Source organism: Protobothrops mucrosquamatus, unplaced genomic scaffold (assembly GCF_001527695.2).
Source record: "Protobothrops mucrosquamatus isolate PMUCROS unplaced genomic scaffold, P.Mucros_1.0 scaffold_277, whole genome shotgun sequence".
NCBI lineage: Eukaryota > Metazoa > Chordata > Lepidosauria > Squamata > Viperidae > Protobothrops > Protobothrops mucrosquamatus.
This window is the reverse complement of record NW_015386353.1, coordinates 673098-689994: the sequence shown is the minus strand read 5'-3', so window position 1 is coordinate 689994 and position 16897 is coordinate 673098.

Genomic DNA, 16897 nt, shown 5'->3' with positions numbered 1-16897 from the left:
TGCCTTTGATTTTTCCAAGCATCACAGTTTGATTTTATTTCATTTAGTGTTGAATGATTTGTTCTTGTAGTCCAAAGTGTTCTCAACAATTTTTACAACATCACAGTTCAAAACCATCTTTCTTCTTTGTGGAATCCACGCATTCCACAAGTGTATCTTAAAATTGGGAAGATCATAACTTGAACTTTATACATGTTATATTTCTGCTTTTCAGTATTTTATATACATTTGTCACAATCCTTTTCCCAAATGGCAGATATTACCTTTTCATGGTTTCAGTTACTATCTTTGTGAATTTTTGAGCCTAGGAAACTAAGGTCTGTTAAGCCTTAAAACTTCTTTTCAGCCTATTTGCATTGGGTTTACATGGTCTATTGGCATAGTCTTGTATTGTTGTTTTTTATTTGTTAATTGTTCTTTTATTTTTGAACAGCACATTGGCTTTTGCACTCTTTTTAACTTTTACTAAGGGATAACAAAATAACAAAATAACAGAATTGGGAGGGCCTTGAGGTCTTCTAGTCCAAACCCCTGCTCAGGCAGAAAGCCCTACACTATTTCAAATGGTTATCCAATCTCTTCTTAAAAACTTCCAGCATTGGAGCATTCACACTGGAAGTTTTTAAAAAGAGATTGGACAACCATTTGTCTGAAATAGTATAGGGTCTCCTGCCTGAGAAGGGGGTTGGACTAGAAGACATCCAAGGTTCCTTCCAACTCTGTTATTCTGTTATCTTGTCTTCTTCACTTCAAGCAATCAACATGATATCAACATATCTCCCATTTTCTATTTCTTCTAGTCATACATTTCTTATATTCCTTCCCAATGAATAGTTATCCCCAGTATTTTTGCATGGCTTAATTAGAGATCAGCCCTTGCTTCTTGGTCTTCTCATCTTTTCTTGCAAGTTGTATACTGCCAATTCAATGGCACTATTAGAAATCCAGGGATGTCCATAACAGATCCAATGACATCCATATATAAGAATTGCTATTTAAATTGTTAAAAAATATGCTTATAAGCATTGCATGTTCTTGCCAAGAATATTTTATTCTGCACATATTATATTTTACCCAGCAAAGCCAAAGTTTCATGTTATTCCAAAATCTACTTTATTTCTTATTTAACATTGGCAGATTCTTATAATTAGTATGGTAGTAAATATGACAGTAGAGTATTAAAAATATGTTACAATACTTTTTTCTTAACTGAGATTCTATGAAATTATCTTCACAGTTTTGCCTAAATGTAAAGATTTATTGTTTTAAAACTTACTAAATTCTTATATTATTCAGGCTCTTAATGATATTTTGCAGTTTTAAAATTTTTACAGTAATTGTATGTGATTAAAAAAAATATCAGAATTGTTTTTTTTTAAAAAAATCTTTTGCATTACTTTATTTATTTATTTTAATAAATAAAAAATATTCAATAAAAATGAATACTTTTTAAAATTTCTATCCCATCTTTGTTATTTTTATAAATAACAAAGGTGGCGAACACAGACAATACTCATTTGTCTTCCTATTTTCCTGCACAGCAATAACTCTGTCAGGTGAGTTCAGTTGAGACAGAGTGGCTGGCCGAAAATCACCCAGTTGGCAAAGTTGTTGAATAAATTTGTGGCCAGAATTACTAAAAATCAAAAGTCAAGTTTTTCAATTCTGTGATGTACTACTTTGTAGCAAAATGTTATTATCTTGTCGCAGCATTTGATTCAGGCACTTGTGCCAGACCGTGACTAGTTACAGTGAGAGCCTTTTTGAACATTATTGGTTTTATCCAGCTACATGTAACACATGGTTGTTAATGTTTGGAAGCTAGGAATTTAATTCTTCTTGGCTTTATCCTTCATTTTTCATTCTTTCTCAGCCTCCAGGTGAGTTAGAGTTCATGTTCCAAAATTGGGGGCAAAGAAGTTACAAGAATTGTTCCAACACAGACAAAGAATATCAATTTGAAGAAAGCTGTGAAATAGTTTTTGTGTGTATTGTTCCTTGTTTTTAAATGTTTTTAACAATTTGTAAACTGCCCAGAGTTGCTGGAAGTCGGGCAGTATATATATTTAATAAATTAGCATTATGATTATTATAAATTCAGGCTGAAGATAGAGGTTACAAATTGAATAGGTTGATGAGTGAGGGTTGTCAATTATTCTTAGCTAGAAGAAGAAATGATTGACAGTGCAGTAACTGCATTCCTGCCCCAGCTTATAATAATAAAATATTATTATTATTACTATTATTATTATTATTAAAAATAAAAATAAAAATAAAAAAGTTAAACCCTATATCATTTCAGACAAATGGCTGTCCAGTTTCTTCTTAAAAACTTCCAGTGTTGGAGCATTCATAGCTTCTCACTCATAGAACGTAAAGGTAAGCCAAATGGCCATGAAGGCTGAATCAAGGGCAGCTATATCAAAGTGGGATCCTTCTTGTTTCTGTGTAGGGCTCACAGAGTAGCTTAAAAAAGTAGTTGGCCTGAGCCATAGGGAATAGTCCAAATATGCCATGATCCTGGGAGTCATGACCAGGGATGGTAGTATAGTAATGGAAGAGAATCACTCAAAGGACAAACTTAGGAGAAATAAACAAAAAGAAAATCAGAAGGACAAAAGAGGGAACTTGGGCAGAAGAATAAAGGCAGAAACCGAGTCAAGGAATACACCAGATTTTACAACCAGAGAACAATTAAAGTCTAGGAAGAATAAAATAAATCTTGATGATGTTCAATAAATTTCAGAAAAAGAAATCCTTCGCATATCTTCCTATACAGGAAGTATTTTATAATAGCCTTTCAAAACATTTTAACCATCTGAATGGACAATGCTTATAAAAGTTTTCACTAACAAAACATTGCCAGTAATTTGAGGATCACTAATTATCTGTTTATACTGCTCAGTCTAGGCTGTGAATTTCTTCAGATTTGTGACGCGCTCACAAAACTATTTTCTCCTGAAAGTACTGTTTATATAGTAGATTCAAAGTGAGGGTTTTCAGCAGAAACTATTAAAAAAAAAAGTCTAGAATCAAGTTTAGAACAAACTAAAATAAAAATGCAAAACAAATTCGAAATGCTCATTTTGTTTTGTCCTATGGTGTAAAATGATGCATGGCTACATTGAAGGGCAAATATGGTGACTCTTTTTGTAAAGTAGACTCTTTCAATGGAGGGGAAAAATGTGTTTTTGTATAAATAGGCAATCTTATAAATAGCAAATTCAAAACAGAAAGACAAATCCTTAAGGGTTGCTTGTGTGGATCCCAGTAGGATTCTCACTTCTAGAACAGCTATTAAATGTCAAAATGTTGTCTTGATTCTGAATATCATCTGAGTGTGCATTCTTTTGGAATGAATAAATAGAGCATTAAAACCAGACAATTTTCTGCGGTTAGTCCATTGCCCTTCTTTTTCTTCCCTGTTGTAGCTTTGTTGCCAATGTGTATGGCTTTCAGCTGCAGCTGAGGAATATGGTAGAAGATTCTGAATTGTTAAAAGGATTCATCTGCTCAGACTTAATTATGCAAGAAGATGAATGCACAAACTCAAGGGATCAAGCATTCCATTCCATTAACTAACCTTCTTGTTAATCAGAGGGCTTTGTTACCCTTCACTGTGACAAATTAAAAAAGAAGCAAAGCAGTATTGCTTTATTTTAAAATGTCTATCCTCTATCCCACTTAAAGTTTTTTTCTAAAAAGGGGGGGGAAATAGAAATTTTATCTTACCAAAAGATATAATTCAGTAAATATTTCCCACCAAAGTTTGATCCTTTCTTAAGATATCAATATACCCACATATAAATTCTATTTTGCCTTTCAAATTACATTCCCTCTGGGGAAAATAATACTTTCTCAAATTGCTTGATATATATTTTCCCCATTACAATATACCTACCAATATCCTCTAGTGTTCAGAAGCTGTTATTTATAGGTTTTGTGTTTAGAATTATTATTAAGGAACAGGAAAGCTTACCAATTAAGAAATGGAATATTCCATAGATCTTGAAAGGTTGCTCCAGAGGAAAAGATATGGATTTGTTTTCCATAATGTCCAAGGCTAAGGGAAGAAGCAGGCTATGGAAACTTTACAAAAAGAGACCCGAATTTGAAATAAAGAGGAATTTCTTGACAGATAGGGACTTATAAGCATTGGAACAATCTTCCTTCTGGAATCATTAATGTTGTATCACAAGATTTTCAAACAAAGGTTGACAGCCACTTGTCAGGAATTGTTTGAAGATTTTTGAATTGTGCAGGGGTTTGGACTAGAACAGTGGTTCTCAACCTGTGGGTCGGGACCCCATTTGGGGTCGATCGACCATTTCACGGGGGTCGCCAAGCAAGGCTGTCCGCCATTTTTTTGTCTGCCATTTTTTTCCCCTTTTCCGGCGGGTGCCTTACCTCCCTTGGGCTGGGCCAGCTGGTGGTCGGCCTGCTCCGTCTCTGCCGCTTGCCAGCTACGCCTCGGGCGACGCAGGGGGCGGAACCACGCATGCGCGGCGCTCCCGGGCAGGGAAAGTCCTCGACTTACCACCGGTTGGGTAGTCCTCAACTTGCGACTGGTTTAGTCCTCGACTTACAACCGGTTGGGGTCATGGCATTAAAAAGGTTGAGAACCACTGGACTAGAAGATCTAACCTTTTGATTCTATGATGGTGCATACTTTCAGACTACGCTGAACGTCCTCTTACAGTAGATCAGGGGTGTCAAACTTGCAACGTCACATGACATGTTGCGACGTATCATGACTTTTTTGCCATTGCCAGCAATGGGGTAGGCACAGTTTCGCTATGATGCATCCGGCCCGCAGGCCAGCAGTTTGACACCCCTGCAGTAGATCATGCCTTTCAGCAGATTCTGGAAGCAGTTTAAGGTGTTTCAATTGAAGTTTACTGAACAATAATCAAAAGATAAGATAGAATGGAGTTTTACAACTGACAGGTTTCATAAATGATGGGTGGGTTGATTATGTGCCATTAAATTGGTGTAGAGACTTAGTGACTATATAGCTACATTTTCTTTATAGCTGATATGCAATATTCAATAGAGGTAGACCTTGTTCAGCAATTGCAATTGGGACTGGTAACATGGTCTTTAAGGAAAATGTTTGCAAAATGAAACTTGCATGACTGCAATTGTGCTTACATTTTTACTTCAGCTTTGTTTTACAGCATTAGAAGGATATGATCCCAAACAGCCAAGTAAGCCCCAAAATGTGGAAGCTTCACAAGGAAGATGAGTAAAAGGGCAAATATTATAACAGCTTTTCCCCACTTTCCTGCCTTTCAGAATGTTCACTGGGTACTGAGATAATTAGCAAGAAGGGTACTTCCATTTTTTGGAGAGGAAGGGATTACAAGAGAATAAGATTGCACACAATGAGAAATGCACATTGATACTGGCTAGGCTTGCAGCTCCCAACAAAAGCAAAAGGTGTGAAATTTATGGGTCTTGTCAGTTACAGCCAGGGTTCTAACCAAGTAATCAGGGTCACATAACTGAGCTTGATAACTTGTGGTTAGCACTTCTTCTGGGGATAAACTGCACTGCAGAGAAAAACAGCTCAGAAAGGGTTAGCTTGTTTATGCTCCCTGCACTACAAAGGGAATAAAACAAAAATGGGTCAGACATAGAATAATGATACTGACTGACTGTAATGACCAACGTGTGACTGATAGAGAGATGCTGTGAAGGTTCTAAGTGAGTAGTTTGGTTACTTTTTCATCACTGTCAACATTATAAACAATTGCTCATTTACTGAGGCAGTCACTAAATAAGTATTACATATAATAATTAGAAGAGATACATAAAACATTGATGAACATTTATGATGTTAGTTAGAAAACATTCTCAGTGATGTAGCTAATGAGGATGCCAATAATTTGTCACTTCTCAACACTTTAAGCTACTATAGCAGATCCTTGAGCAGTGCCATCAATTGCCTTTTTGGCTTATTCTGAATGGACACACTACGTTTCTACAGAGGTATTGGGCCAGTTTACCATAAGTTTACTATCTGACTAGTATTTTTCAAAGTGAAAATCAAGTTTTACACAGCTTCTTATATAGATAAAGAGTGCTAGATTCGTTTTTTAAAGAATTTAATCCTGTGGTGCCCAGAAGGCTGATTTAAACAGAGGGGGGGAGGAGGAGGAGGAGGAGGAGGAGGAGGAGGAGGAGAAGAAGAAGAAGAAGAAGAAGAAGAAGAAGAAGAAGAAGAAGAAGAAGAAGAAGAAGAAGAAGAAGAAGAAGAAGAAGAAGAAGAAGAAGAAGAAGAAGAAGAAGAAGAAGAAGAAGAAGAAGAAGAAGAAGAAGAAGAGGTTTTGATTGATGTAGTGATTTTTTTTATCATAAACAAAACTGTGCATTACAACATGCTCTGGAATTACCCATTACAGATGTCTGCCGTCTGTGCTTACCCTGGGGGTATCTGTGATGACAGTCTGCACAGGCAGGGGGGGAAAGCGACAACACTCTGGACTCAATGTGCTGTTGTTTCCTGTTTCATTCATGGAGGAGTCAATGTCACTTCCAATCCACTTGGAAAGCACCAAGCGCCCCTGGAAAGCCGTGCCGAGTTTCCTCTGGCCAAGGTAGAGATTTTGACAGATTGGATGGAGGCCTTCCAAGGCTCAGCCCCCCCAAACAAGAATAAAGAAAAACTGCCCCTTCCCAAGGAGGGTGGCACGGGTCAAAAGTGCAGCAGACGAAAGACAAACAGCCCTGAGATCCAGATAGTCCATGGTTCTTATCTCTTATCTTTCTTGCTTCACTTGCTGTCTCTCTTGTAGAAGTTTAACACATAGCCAGGCTGGTAACATTTGATTTGTCAATGCTTTTTAGCACAAGGTACAACAGTAGTTTCCCTTCTTGTAGTGAATATCATTTTCCAGCAGCTTCAAAACATGCAAGCATTATCAAGCAAACTGTTTCATTCATTGATCCCCAACTATTGATTTTAAAGATTCCTGGCTACGAAGCATATGTGAATAGTGTATAACATCTGAACATAAAAAGACAGAAATGCAGTGACTTTATGAATCTGACAGTTGTCACAAACTGCAACTTGCAACATCCTTCCCTGCCTCTCCTCCTCTCCCTCCTGCCCTCCAGCAACATTCTTTATACTTCCAAAATATAGTTAATTAAGACACGGACAAACAGCAACCCAAAGCTTTCATAAGCTCTGTGCAAGATCTATCCTGGAGCCCCTTTAATTAAGGCAACATAGTTGTGGTATTTGCTCCATCCAAATGTGGGCACATGGTAGTAGATTTTCTGCATGTATTCACAGCATGAGCAGCAGCCGCTTACCAAAGCAGGTTTGGAAAAAGTAGGATGTTTTTAAAGAATTTCACCACAAGTGTCCCACACGTTTTGGTTGCTGTGAAGCTCTTGCAGAATTCTGCATATGGGAAATTGCTTTCCCAAGGGAAAGTAATAAACTTCCCTCCAAGTATACAAGCAATACATATTGATCTGCTATGCTTGCCAAGTCAAACAAACATTATAAATATTCCTTCAGTCCAACAGCCCTGAGGATTTCTGAGCTGCTGAAAAAAAAGTATCTAAGTATTTAAAGTTGATGCAGTCCTTGTTCATCCCCTAGTTGTCTTTCTTCCTACTAGTCACAACTGTCTTACAAAGCTTTCTCTCACTTTCCATATTGGAAACTGATCGCTCCTGGTTGATCAGAATGAATGGGCTGCAGATACCCTAAAGTATCATCATAAACATAGGCAGTAACACAGGGAGGCAAAATAAGTCCAGGATGATAGGCTGTGGATATAGCCTGTGAATAGGGAGTTAGATAAAATCTAGCAGTGCTAGAATAAAATCCACCTCTGTTCTGTTTGATGAGTTCACAGCTATTAATCAACAAATGTCTGGGCCCCACCCTTTAATTTGAGATTTACTGTCTGTTTACTGCACTAGATAATGTTATTATTTGGTATATCAATGTTTATCTGGTCCACATGGAAATATTTTTTATTCATCAGTGATCATTTAATGTTTCCTATTCTAGGCATTATCATGAATATTCTGGGCATGATCATAGCATATCTGAAGGAGGCTGTGCAAAACAGGGGGGTATGGAAAGTGCTGTTCCCTAGAGCAGGGCTTTTCAATTGGTGGTACTTTGGCACCTGGTAGGTGGTACGTCCTAGACAAGTGGTAGCGGGGGGGGGAGAGGAATGAGCTGAAGCGGTGGCACAAGCCTGAGGGAGAGACAGCTGGAGCTGCAGGGCTGTCAGGGCTCTGCAGAAACCCCAGGATTAGTGCCAGGCTCCAGCTGATCAGCGCTTCCGGGAGCTGGAGGTGCCCTGAAGAGAAAAGGAGGAGCAGGGGGGCAGAGAGGAGAGGATATAAAAGGAGGTTTTGGTGGGACGGGGCCAGCGAGGGGCTGCCCCCACCCCACCCCTTGGGCCCATGAAGAGGAGACGGTGAGTGCCTGTTATCCCTGCGGACCATCCCTGCTGACCACTGAGAAAGAAAAAAGGCAAGAGAAGCATTTTCCTTTCCCCCAGCACTCACGTGCTCACTGCCTTCTCTGTGCACCCCCAGGGGGCAAGGCAGAGACAGCAGGGGGAGACCTCGCTGGCTCCAGGGCTGCACCGTGGATCTAAGGCTAATCTTGTTCTGGATTTGATGGCCCCACCAGTAGATCAGTGCCATGCCCACTCACTGACCTAGCCTCACAGCCACCAGGCTTCCCTTTGACCAGGACCATCCCTGTCTGCGTGGGATAGCAACGGCCAGCGGCAGCATGGCCACCAGCAGCACTGGCAATCTCTCCCCCTCCCATCATCTCTTGGGAGGAAGGAAGGAAGGAAGGAAGGAAGGAAGGAAGGAAGGAAGGAAGGAAGGAAGGAAGGAAGGAAGGAAGGAAGGAAGGAAGGAAGGAAGGAAGGAGAGGCAATTTGGTTGGAAATGTCCCAGTTCAAAGGACAAAGCAATTTTGTGTTCTGTTTTGTCACAGACAGAACTTTGTTGGCAATCCAAGTTAACACTGATATCCTTGAACTTTGAGTTCTTAGGAAAGTATTTCCTCCTTGTGTGTTGCAAATAGCCATTTCCAGGACAAAGCAGAGTGGGGAAAAAATATTTTCCTTTGCTATATTTCCAGTCTGAATTAGATCAAGGCAGGAGAGCCCTTTTAAGGATTATGTATTAATAGAAAAGCAACTAAGCTATTGTACCTCTGTTCCTAAACGCTAAAGCTGTTCAACATAAAAAACGGAGGAGCTCTGATCAATTGTCACAGCCACCATTTTGACAGTTTTGCTGTACTGTTGTCTGTGGACGACCCCATTAAAGGGAAGCACGGGATAAACTGAGCCTGATTTGTTCTCAATCTTTTAAGTGGCCACAAACTACTAATAAAAGTGGCATTTGACCACAAGCAAGGAGGCAATGAAAAATGTTTCCCCTTTTGCATTTGAGCATCCAAGAAGGGACAGGAAAGGAGAAAAGGAAAGAGGGAAGACAAAGAAAAAGAAGGAAAGAGGAGAAGGAAGAAAAAGGAAAGGAGAATGAAGAGGGAAGGAAAAAGAAGAAAAGGAAGGAAAGAAGGAAGGAAGGAAGGAAGGAAGGAAGGAAGGAAGGAAGGAAGGAAGGAAGGAAGGAAGGAAGGAAGGAAGGAAGGAAGGAAGATTCTAATGAGAGGGTCTGAGGAAAATCCTGCCTTAGCACTTGGTCATGACCAGCCCTGCTGCCCTTTTGTCATCCCCTTGTCCCCTCCTCCTGATTCTCCTGGTGGTCTCCCATCCTATTGCTGAGGATGCTTTGGTTATAAAGCCAGGTTTCCTCGCATGGAGAGGGAGTGAGCCTCCTCCTCTGACCCACACATTTTGCCCTCCTGCACACACCATGAGCAACCTGGCCAAGGAGAGTGAGTCAAGCAGCAGCAGCCTCCAGGAGAAGGTAAGCCCAGCCGGGGGGGGGGGGGCTTGGGGAAAGCTAGATTGAGCTAGGCACTTGCCCTCCACTGTCCAGGACTTTGGGCAGCCTGCATTCACCAGGGGTCCTCCACATGGCCTGAGAGCAAAGGAATTGCCACTAAAGAAATTAAAACTGGTACTTTTTTCCTTTTTTTTACGGTTTGTAACATTTCATTAGATTATGGAATAAAATACAAAAATACAAATACAAATAGTAGGACACAGTGGGGAGGAAGAAGGGAAAAAAAGTGAGGGGAAGAAGGGGAAAAGAAAAGGCATTGACCTCCAACTACCTTTGTTGCAGTAGAATGAAGCCTTAACATTGAACCTCAATTTTTTACTTTTCCATAATAGTATAAACTAGCCATTTCTATAACAACAAATGAATCTAATCAGTAAAATCCAAATTCCCCCCCTTTTTTTTCAGTCATCAATTTTTTGACACCTTGCTAAGCACTGGTGGTACTCGAATATTGTCATGTCCTAAAAGTGGTACAATTTGTGAAAAGATTGAAAAGCCCATGCCCTGGCCTAAAGTGGCTGAGGGTCAGGCAAGACTGGATGGCAGACAGCAACTATGACAATTCTAGGTAACCTGTGATGTTGTTTTGGTATAGTGTGTTTTTAGGCACACAATGCATTCTAATCAGGGGGTTTTTTTCCCCAAAAGAAAACAAGGGGTAAAATGCATTCCCTGAAATATTTCATCCTATTCCATTTGTTGTATCAGCTTTCAGTCTAAAGATCTAAACTTTTCAGAAATGTGAAAACAACTTAAATCCTTTTTTAAAATCCATGTTTTAAATAAAAAACATAGATTGGATTTTCTCTCACTTATTTCAACTTTTCAGAAAATAGAAAAGAGCAGATAAAATACTGTTTTTCCCATTTTTCCATGTTTTCTTTATAGCTCGCCTCTTTGCATCTTTATTTAGTTAAAATGTTTTCTTGGTAATGTAACAATTTAAGTTCAAAAGAAAAGTATAAGCACCTGTAAGTGCTTCTTAAACTGTAAGCATTGGTTTGACCAGGATTTTGCTGAATCCATGGGCAAAACAACAGATGCTCTTTTTTGCTAGTATGGTTACATGTGTACCCTCTTTTCTCTTCAAAGCAAAAGTGTGGCACAATAGTAGTTTGTAATATACACAGTTGCATCCGTGATATCCTTGTTGCTAATTACAGGCAATTATCACTATGCAACCCCTTCACAAATACCGTGCACTAATTTCTCAGTAATTTTAATGTTGAAGCTTCAACCTTTTCATCTTGATGTTGTACCGTAAAACCTAATTTCCTATTCTAATATTGTAAAAAAAAATCCTGCAAATCATTGGAATCTTTTAAATTTCCTTTTATTATTAAAAATGAGCCCAAATAAAAGGAATTAAAAACTAAAAAAAAAATAAACAAAGAGAGTTGTCCATTATTAAGGCAAGGCAACCACTCAAAGCACTTTTAAGAAAGCTACAAGAAGGCTGCAATTCTTCATCGATCCAGGCTTCTTGATATCAGTGGGACTCATTTTCAAGCATCCCAATTCAGAAAAACACTTTTCAAATTTTGAAACGGAAGCACGGTTTTAAACAAGTACATATATTTAACTTGATGGCCCATAATACGTATAATCTTAATTTAAATCTAGTAAGATTACTAAATATCAAAGCTTGCCTGTTTGGATTGGATCCTAGGAAAGTGTATATGTTAATCTTTTTGGGGATATAGGATTTGTGAATTTGGACAGCTATACAGGAGCTCCTTTTCCACACATATTTCCAACACAGCTGAAAGAACATTGACATCATCTCCCAAATAGGCATAACCTGACTTAGTCTGCTCCTTTTTCATGCAGAATCAGCATAGCAACAGGAAGGGAAATGACCCCCCATTCTCAAAAATATTTTCGATATAGGTGCAGACAAATGATGTTCTGATAATTTCATCAGCAGGGACAAAAAAAAAAAAGCATTATTAGCTCAGCTGTCTTTTTACTCTTCTTTTGATTGCTTGTCTAAAAGAAGAAGGTATCATCTTCCCCTATTTTCTTTTGCTTATTCAGGAGACCTAACAACCTTTTTTGTAACTATGCTGTAGAGGAAATCTATGTTCAATTCAGTGACGAAGGGTACTGTGTCAATGGGAATTAATTCTCACTTGACATCTATCCTTCGCTTACTTCTTTGTGAAGGGAAATGGTGGTTGCATTAACAAAATTCCACAAATGCTGTAGCCAAGTAAAGGAGAAGAAAATATCCTGTCAAAGCAAGCCGTTCCAAGAGCAAACTGACATTTTGTAATCAAATAGTAGTCTACTAGGACTACTTTTGTCAGCAAAGTAGAGAATATATACAGTAACTCCAATGACTTCTTCCTGTCCAGTGCTAAGAACTTTCATTTTAATCCTAAAAACAAATTGGATTGAGGTCAAACAATGGGCATGCAACATGCAGGTGAACTGCCCTTTAGAGGGAGTCCTGCAATCCTTACACAAAATACACACACATACAGTTTATGTATAACCTACCCATAAGTTAACATTAATTTGTGAAGACTTTGCTAGGAGATAACCTTATCATGTCTTGAGAGCATGAGAAACCTCTCAAATGTTGTTCAAATTAACTATAAAGAATTGCTGGGAGTCAGGTGGCATATAAATTTAATAAATTATTGTTACTAATTATTATTAAAATCTGCATACTTTAAACTGTATTTTATTTAGTTTGGAATATTTAGAGTGTACCCCAATCCCAATGTACAGTGGGCTGGGTACAACAAGAGAATAAAAAAGGAGACATTATATGCAGATAATGATCATCAATAAAAAAAATCTAACCTATCATATGCACCCTACTAAATACCTGGTGGAACAACACTGCTTTGATTTGTTTTCAGAATGTTTATAGAGTAGGGGTCATCCATACCTTCAGGGGAGAGTATCCATAACATAGGGGCTACTACTGAGGAACAGCCAATTTGGTGTAGGGGTTAAAGCATGAAGCTAGAAACTGGGAGACCATGAACTTTAGTCTCACCTTGGGCACAAAGCTCACCTTGAATGAACAGATGACCCCAGCAGTGTAATGACATGTAGGAATGACCTTGAGAGAAAGGAAGAATCACAGACTAAAGAACAGTGAGACAAGCATCAGCTGAAACCACAGAAGAAATGGGGGCATGGCAAATGTCTCAGAAGGGACCCTCCCACTGTACATAATAGGGCATTACAGTGGCAAGATAAAAACGGGATGCACATAAACAAGAATGAATGAAATTACTGAAAAAAGTTCCAAAATAGCAATGATTCCAGTGATGCATTTTTATACATTATGAGCTTATAAATTAGAGGCCACTTTGGAGTAGTGGTTAAAGCATCAAGCAGAAACTGGGAATTCTAGTCTCAACCTGGGTACAAAACTAGCTAGGTCAGGGGTCCTCAACCTATGGTCCATGGCCCACTGCCAGGCCGTGGCCTATTGGCCACTGGCTGCAGCAAAGACAGTGCATGCAATCACCCACACTCACACTAGAGCTCGCAGATCCGTTTGCAGATGTGCGCAGGGCTAGTAGCTGCGGTGGCTAGTGCCTGTGTACCTGTGCAAACAGGCCGCTAGTGCCATGTGGGTTGCGCAGCCCATTCATGCATGTGCACAGAGCTAGCAGCGGTGGCGGCTAGTGCCTGCACGCATGGGCAAACGGAGCTGCTAGTGTGCAAATTTTCCAGCTTCTCCCTTTCCCTCCGGGCCACCAGCATGAAAAGGTTGGTGACCTCTGAGCTAGGTGACTTTGGACCAGTCAATTTTTCTCAGCCCTAGGAAGGAAGCAATGGCAAACAATTTCCAAACGCTTACTAACAAAACTGTGGGGACCAGTCCAGACAGTCACCAAGAGTCAACACTGATTCAGAGACCCCCTCCCACCTTATAAATTATGTGTTTGTGATACACAGTATGCACTTAAACAAAATGCTTCTTTTAAAAATCTAAAATATATATTTTTCTGCAAAATTATATTATATGTTTTATTTACCTATTTAAAGTATGATTGTTCAAAATTATGTTGTAAATTCATGTCAATCAACACATTGTCATTTATCATGACTTCAGATCAATGGATCAGTTCTAATTCAGTGTAAATATTATTCCCATCAGTACTGAATTTATGTATCCAGCAGATGCATTTTATTGACCATGAGGTTGGGCACACCAAGCACTGCTGAGCCAAGACTGTTTCAAGGCCTGTTAAAAATAAAGTGTGCCTCTTACAGTCATTGAGGGGGAAATACTTTCAGTTCTAGAAATGGGGTATTATCAAAAATCCCAGAGTTCACAAATGACATTAGAATTCTTCTAAGAACTATATTACATGACTTTCAACAAACCCTTATCATATTGGCAGAACTTATTGCTATCAAATAGAAGCACAACTTGCTATGAACCAAGCCAAACACAGCCTTCCTAGCATACATCCTAAGCCCTTTTGTGCAGAAGAACCAGAACTTGTGAAAAACAGCGCCAAGAAGACAATGGTTGGCTGTTGAGCCATGTTAACCTAGGTGGTCATTTGCTGTACAGGTTTAGCTTAAATCCATCAACAGCTCCCCTTGTGATAGAGGTACCTTCTATTTTTGAAAATAACTCATTCTCATCTCCTTTTTCTTCATCCAATTGCCATTTTTGAGAATATTCCCCCCCCATAAAGCACATACAGATGTTGTGTGTCTGCCACAATCAGTAGATTCAGGTAAATAATGGGAAATGGCAGCCCTTGGCATGTACTTGTTTGCCTTAGTGCAATTTCCCCATAATTACACTTCCTAACTTGTCAGCGTCTGCGAAAGATCAGTTTGTGACACAGCAGAATCTGCCTCACACTTTTTTGTATTTTGGTCCAGACTGTCCTTTCTGTGCCTTATACAATTTAAATACAGATTTGGAGGGTGGTAAAAGGTGAGAACATTCATCTTTTATGCATAGGATTTAATTCTGAATTTTAAAGCCAAGCAAACGCCAATCCTTGAAGCTCGCTTGGCTACTATCTAGTCTTCTGCAGTTTAATCATACTGGTGTAGGGGTAAATGAATACAAAACAATGGATAAAAGAGAGAACAAATCTCAAGTGTGGGCTGCAGAAAAACAATTACAAAATAACAAATATATCATAATATGTATGTAAAATGTCTGTGGAGGTCGCTTGAACAGGTATCTTTGTTTATGATGGAAAGAAACAAATGTCATTCCAATAAGCAAACTGAAAAGAACTAAGATACAAAGCAGAGCAGCCAAGGCCCCTTGAATCCAGAAATACGAGAAGCACATGAAAAGAATTTGTATTAAAATGGACAGGCAACCTGCAGTCATAGAGCTACAGTATTTGTAGCCTTCAAGCTATGCTCAAAAGATTTTTTTTTGCAAATAAGCAGTTTATAAGTTTAGAAAGAACTATCTATACCCTTTTCTAATAGTTTGCTTTGGAAAGAAGAAGAGGGGGGGGGGGGAAAGAATGCCAAAAAGTAAAAGAAAAGTGCATATCAGAAACAAGGAGCAGTGATAAAATTTGTTCTGAACTTATTCCTATTTGCTTCAGACCCAATGCTGACATGCAGTGCAGCCCTAACACATTGTTTGTACGGGAAAGCATCTTTCACTAGAAAATAGGCTGGCTGTCCTTACCCTAAAGATGATAATACTCAAGTATGAAATGCTTCCCTGGTGTCATCTGTGAATTTTTATTATGTACTGTTAATATCTCAGTGCCTTTATCTATATTAAACCAGCCAAAGCCTATTACTAGTAGATATGTATGTGATCACTGTGTCAAGTTGTAGGTTTCTGTAGCCTGTAAAATTTAGAGAGCAACATGATGATGATGATGATGATGATGATGATGATGATGATGATGATGATGATGATGATGATGACAATGACGACAACAACCTTGGAGGTCATCTAGTCCAACCCCCTGTTCAGGCAGGAAACCCTATACCAGGGATGTCAAACTGCCAGCCTGTGGGCTGGATGCGTCATGGCAAAACCGCGCCCAACCCATTGCTGGCAATGGAAAAAAAATCACAATACATTGCGACACGTCACATGACATTGTGAGTTTGACACCCCTGCCCTATACCATTTCAGACAAATGGCTGTCCAATCTCTTCTTAAAAACTTCCTGTATTGAGCATTCACAGCTTCTGGAGGCAGGTTGTTCCACTGATTAATTGTTCTAACTGTCAGAAAATGTCTCCTTAGTTCTAGGTTGTTTCTCTCCTTGATTAGTTTCCATCCGTTGCTTCTTGTCCTCCCTTCAGGCACTTTGGAGAATAGCTTTACGCCCTCTTCTTTGTGGCAGCTCCTGAAATATCTGAACACTGCTATCATGTCATTCCTCGTTCTTCTCTTCATTAAACTAGACAGACATACCCAATTCTAGCATCTGTTCCTTATATGTGTTAGCCTCCAATCCCCTGATCATCTTTGTTGCTCTTCTCTGTACTCTTTCTAGAGTCTCAACATCTTTTTTACATTGTGGTGACTAAAACTGGATGAAGTATTCCAAATGTGGCCTTACCAAGGCATTGTAAAGTGGTATTAATACTTCGCGTGATCTTGATTCTATCCCTCTGTTAATGCAGCCTAGCACTGTGTTGGCTTTTTTGGCAGCTGCAGCACACTGCTAGCTCATATTTAAATGATTGTCCACTAGGATAAGGTGTAGAATCTTTCAGATTTAATACCAAAATAAAGCTTTGGAGCACATTTATTTATTTATTTATTTATTTATTAAATTTATATCCCGCCCTTCTCCTTGCGGACTCAGGGCGGCTGACAATTTAAAAAACATAAATAACAATTACAGAATTAAAATTAATTAAGAAGAAATATTTAAATTTAGTCTAATTAAAATATGATTAAAACCCCTCTAAAAATTGCCCTAGGCCAGTCCCGCTTGTTGGA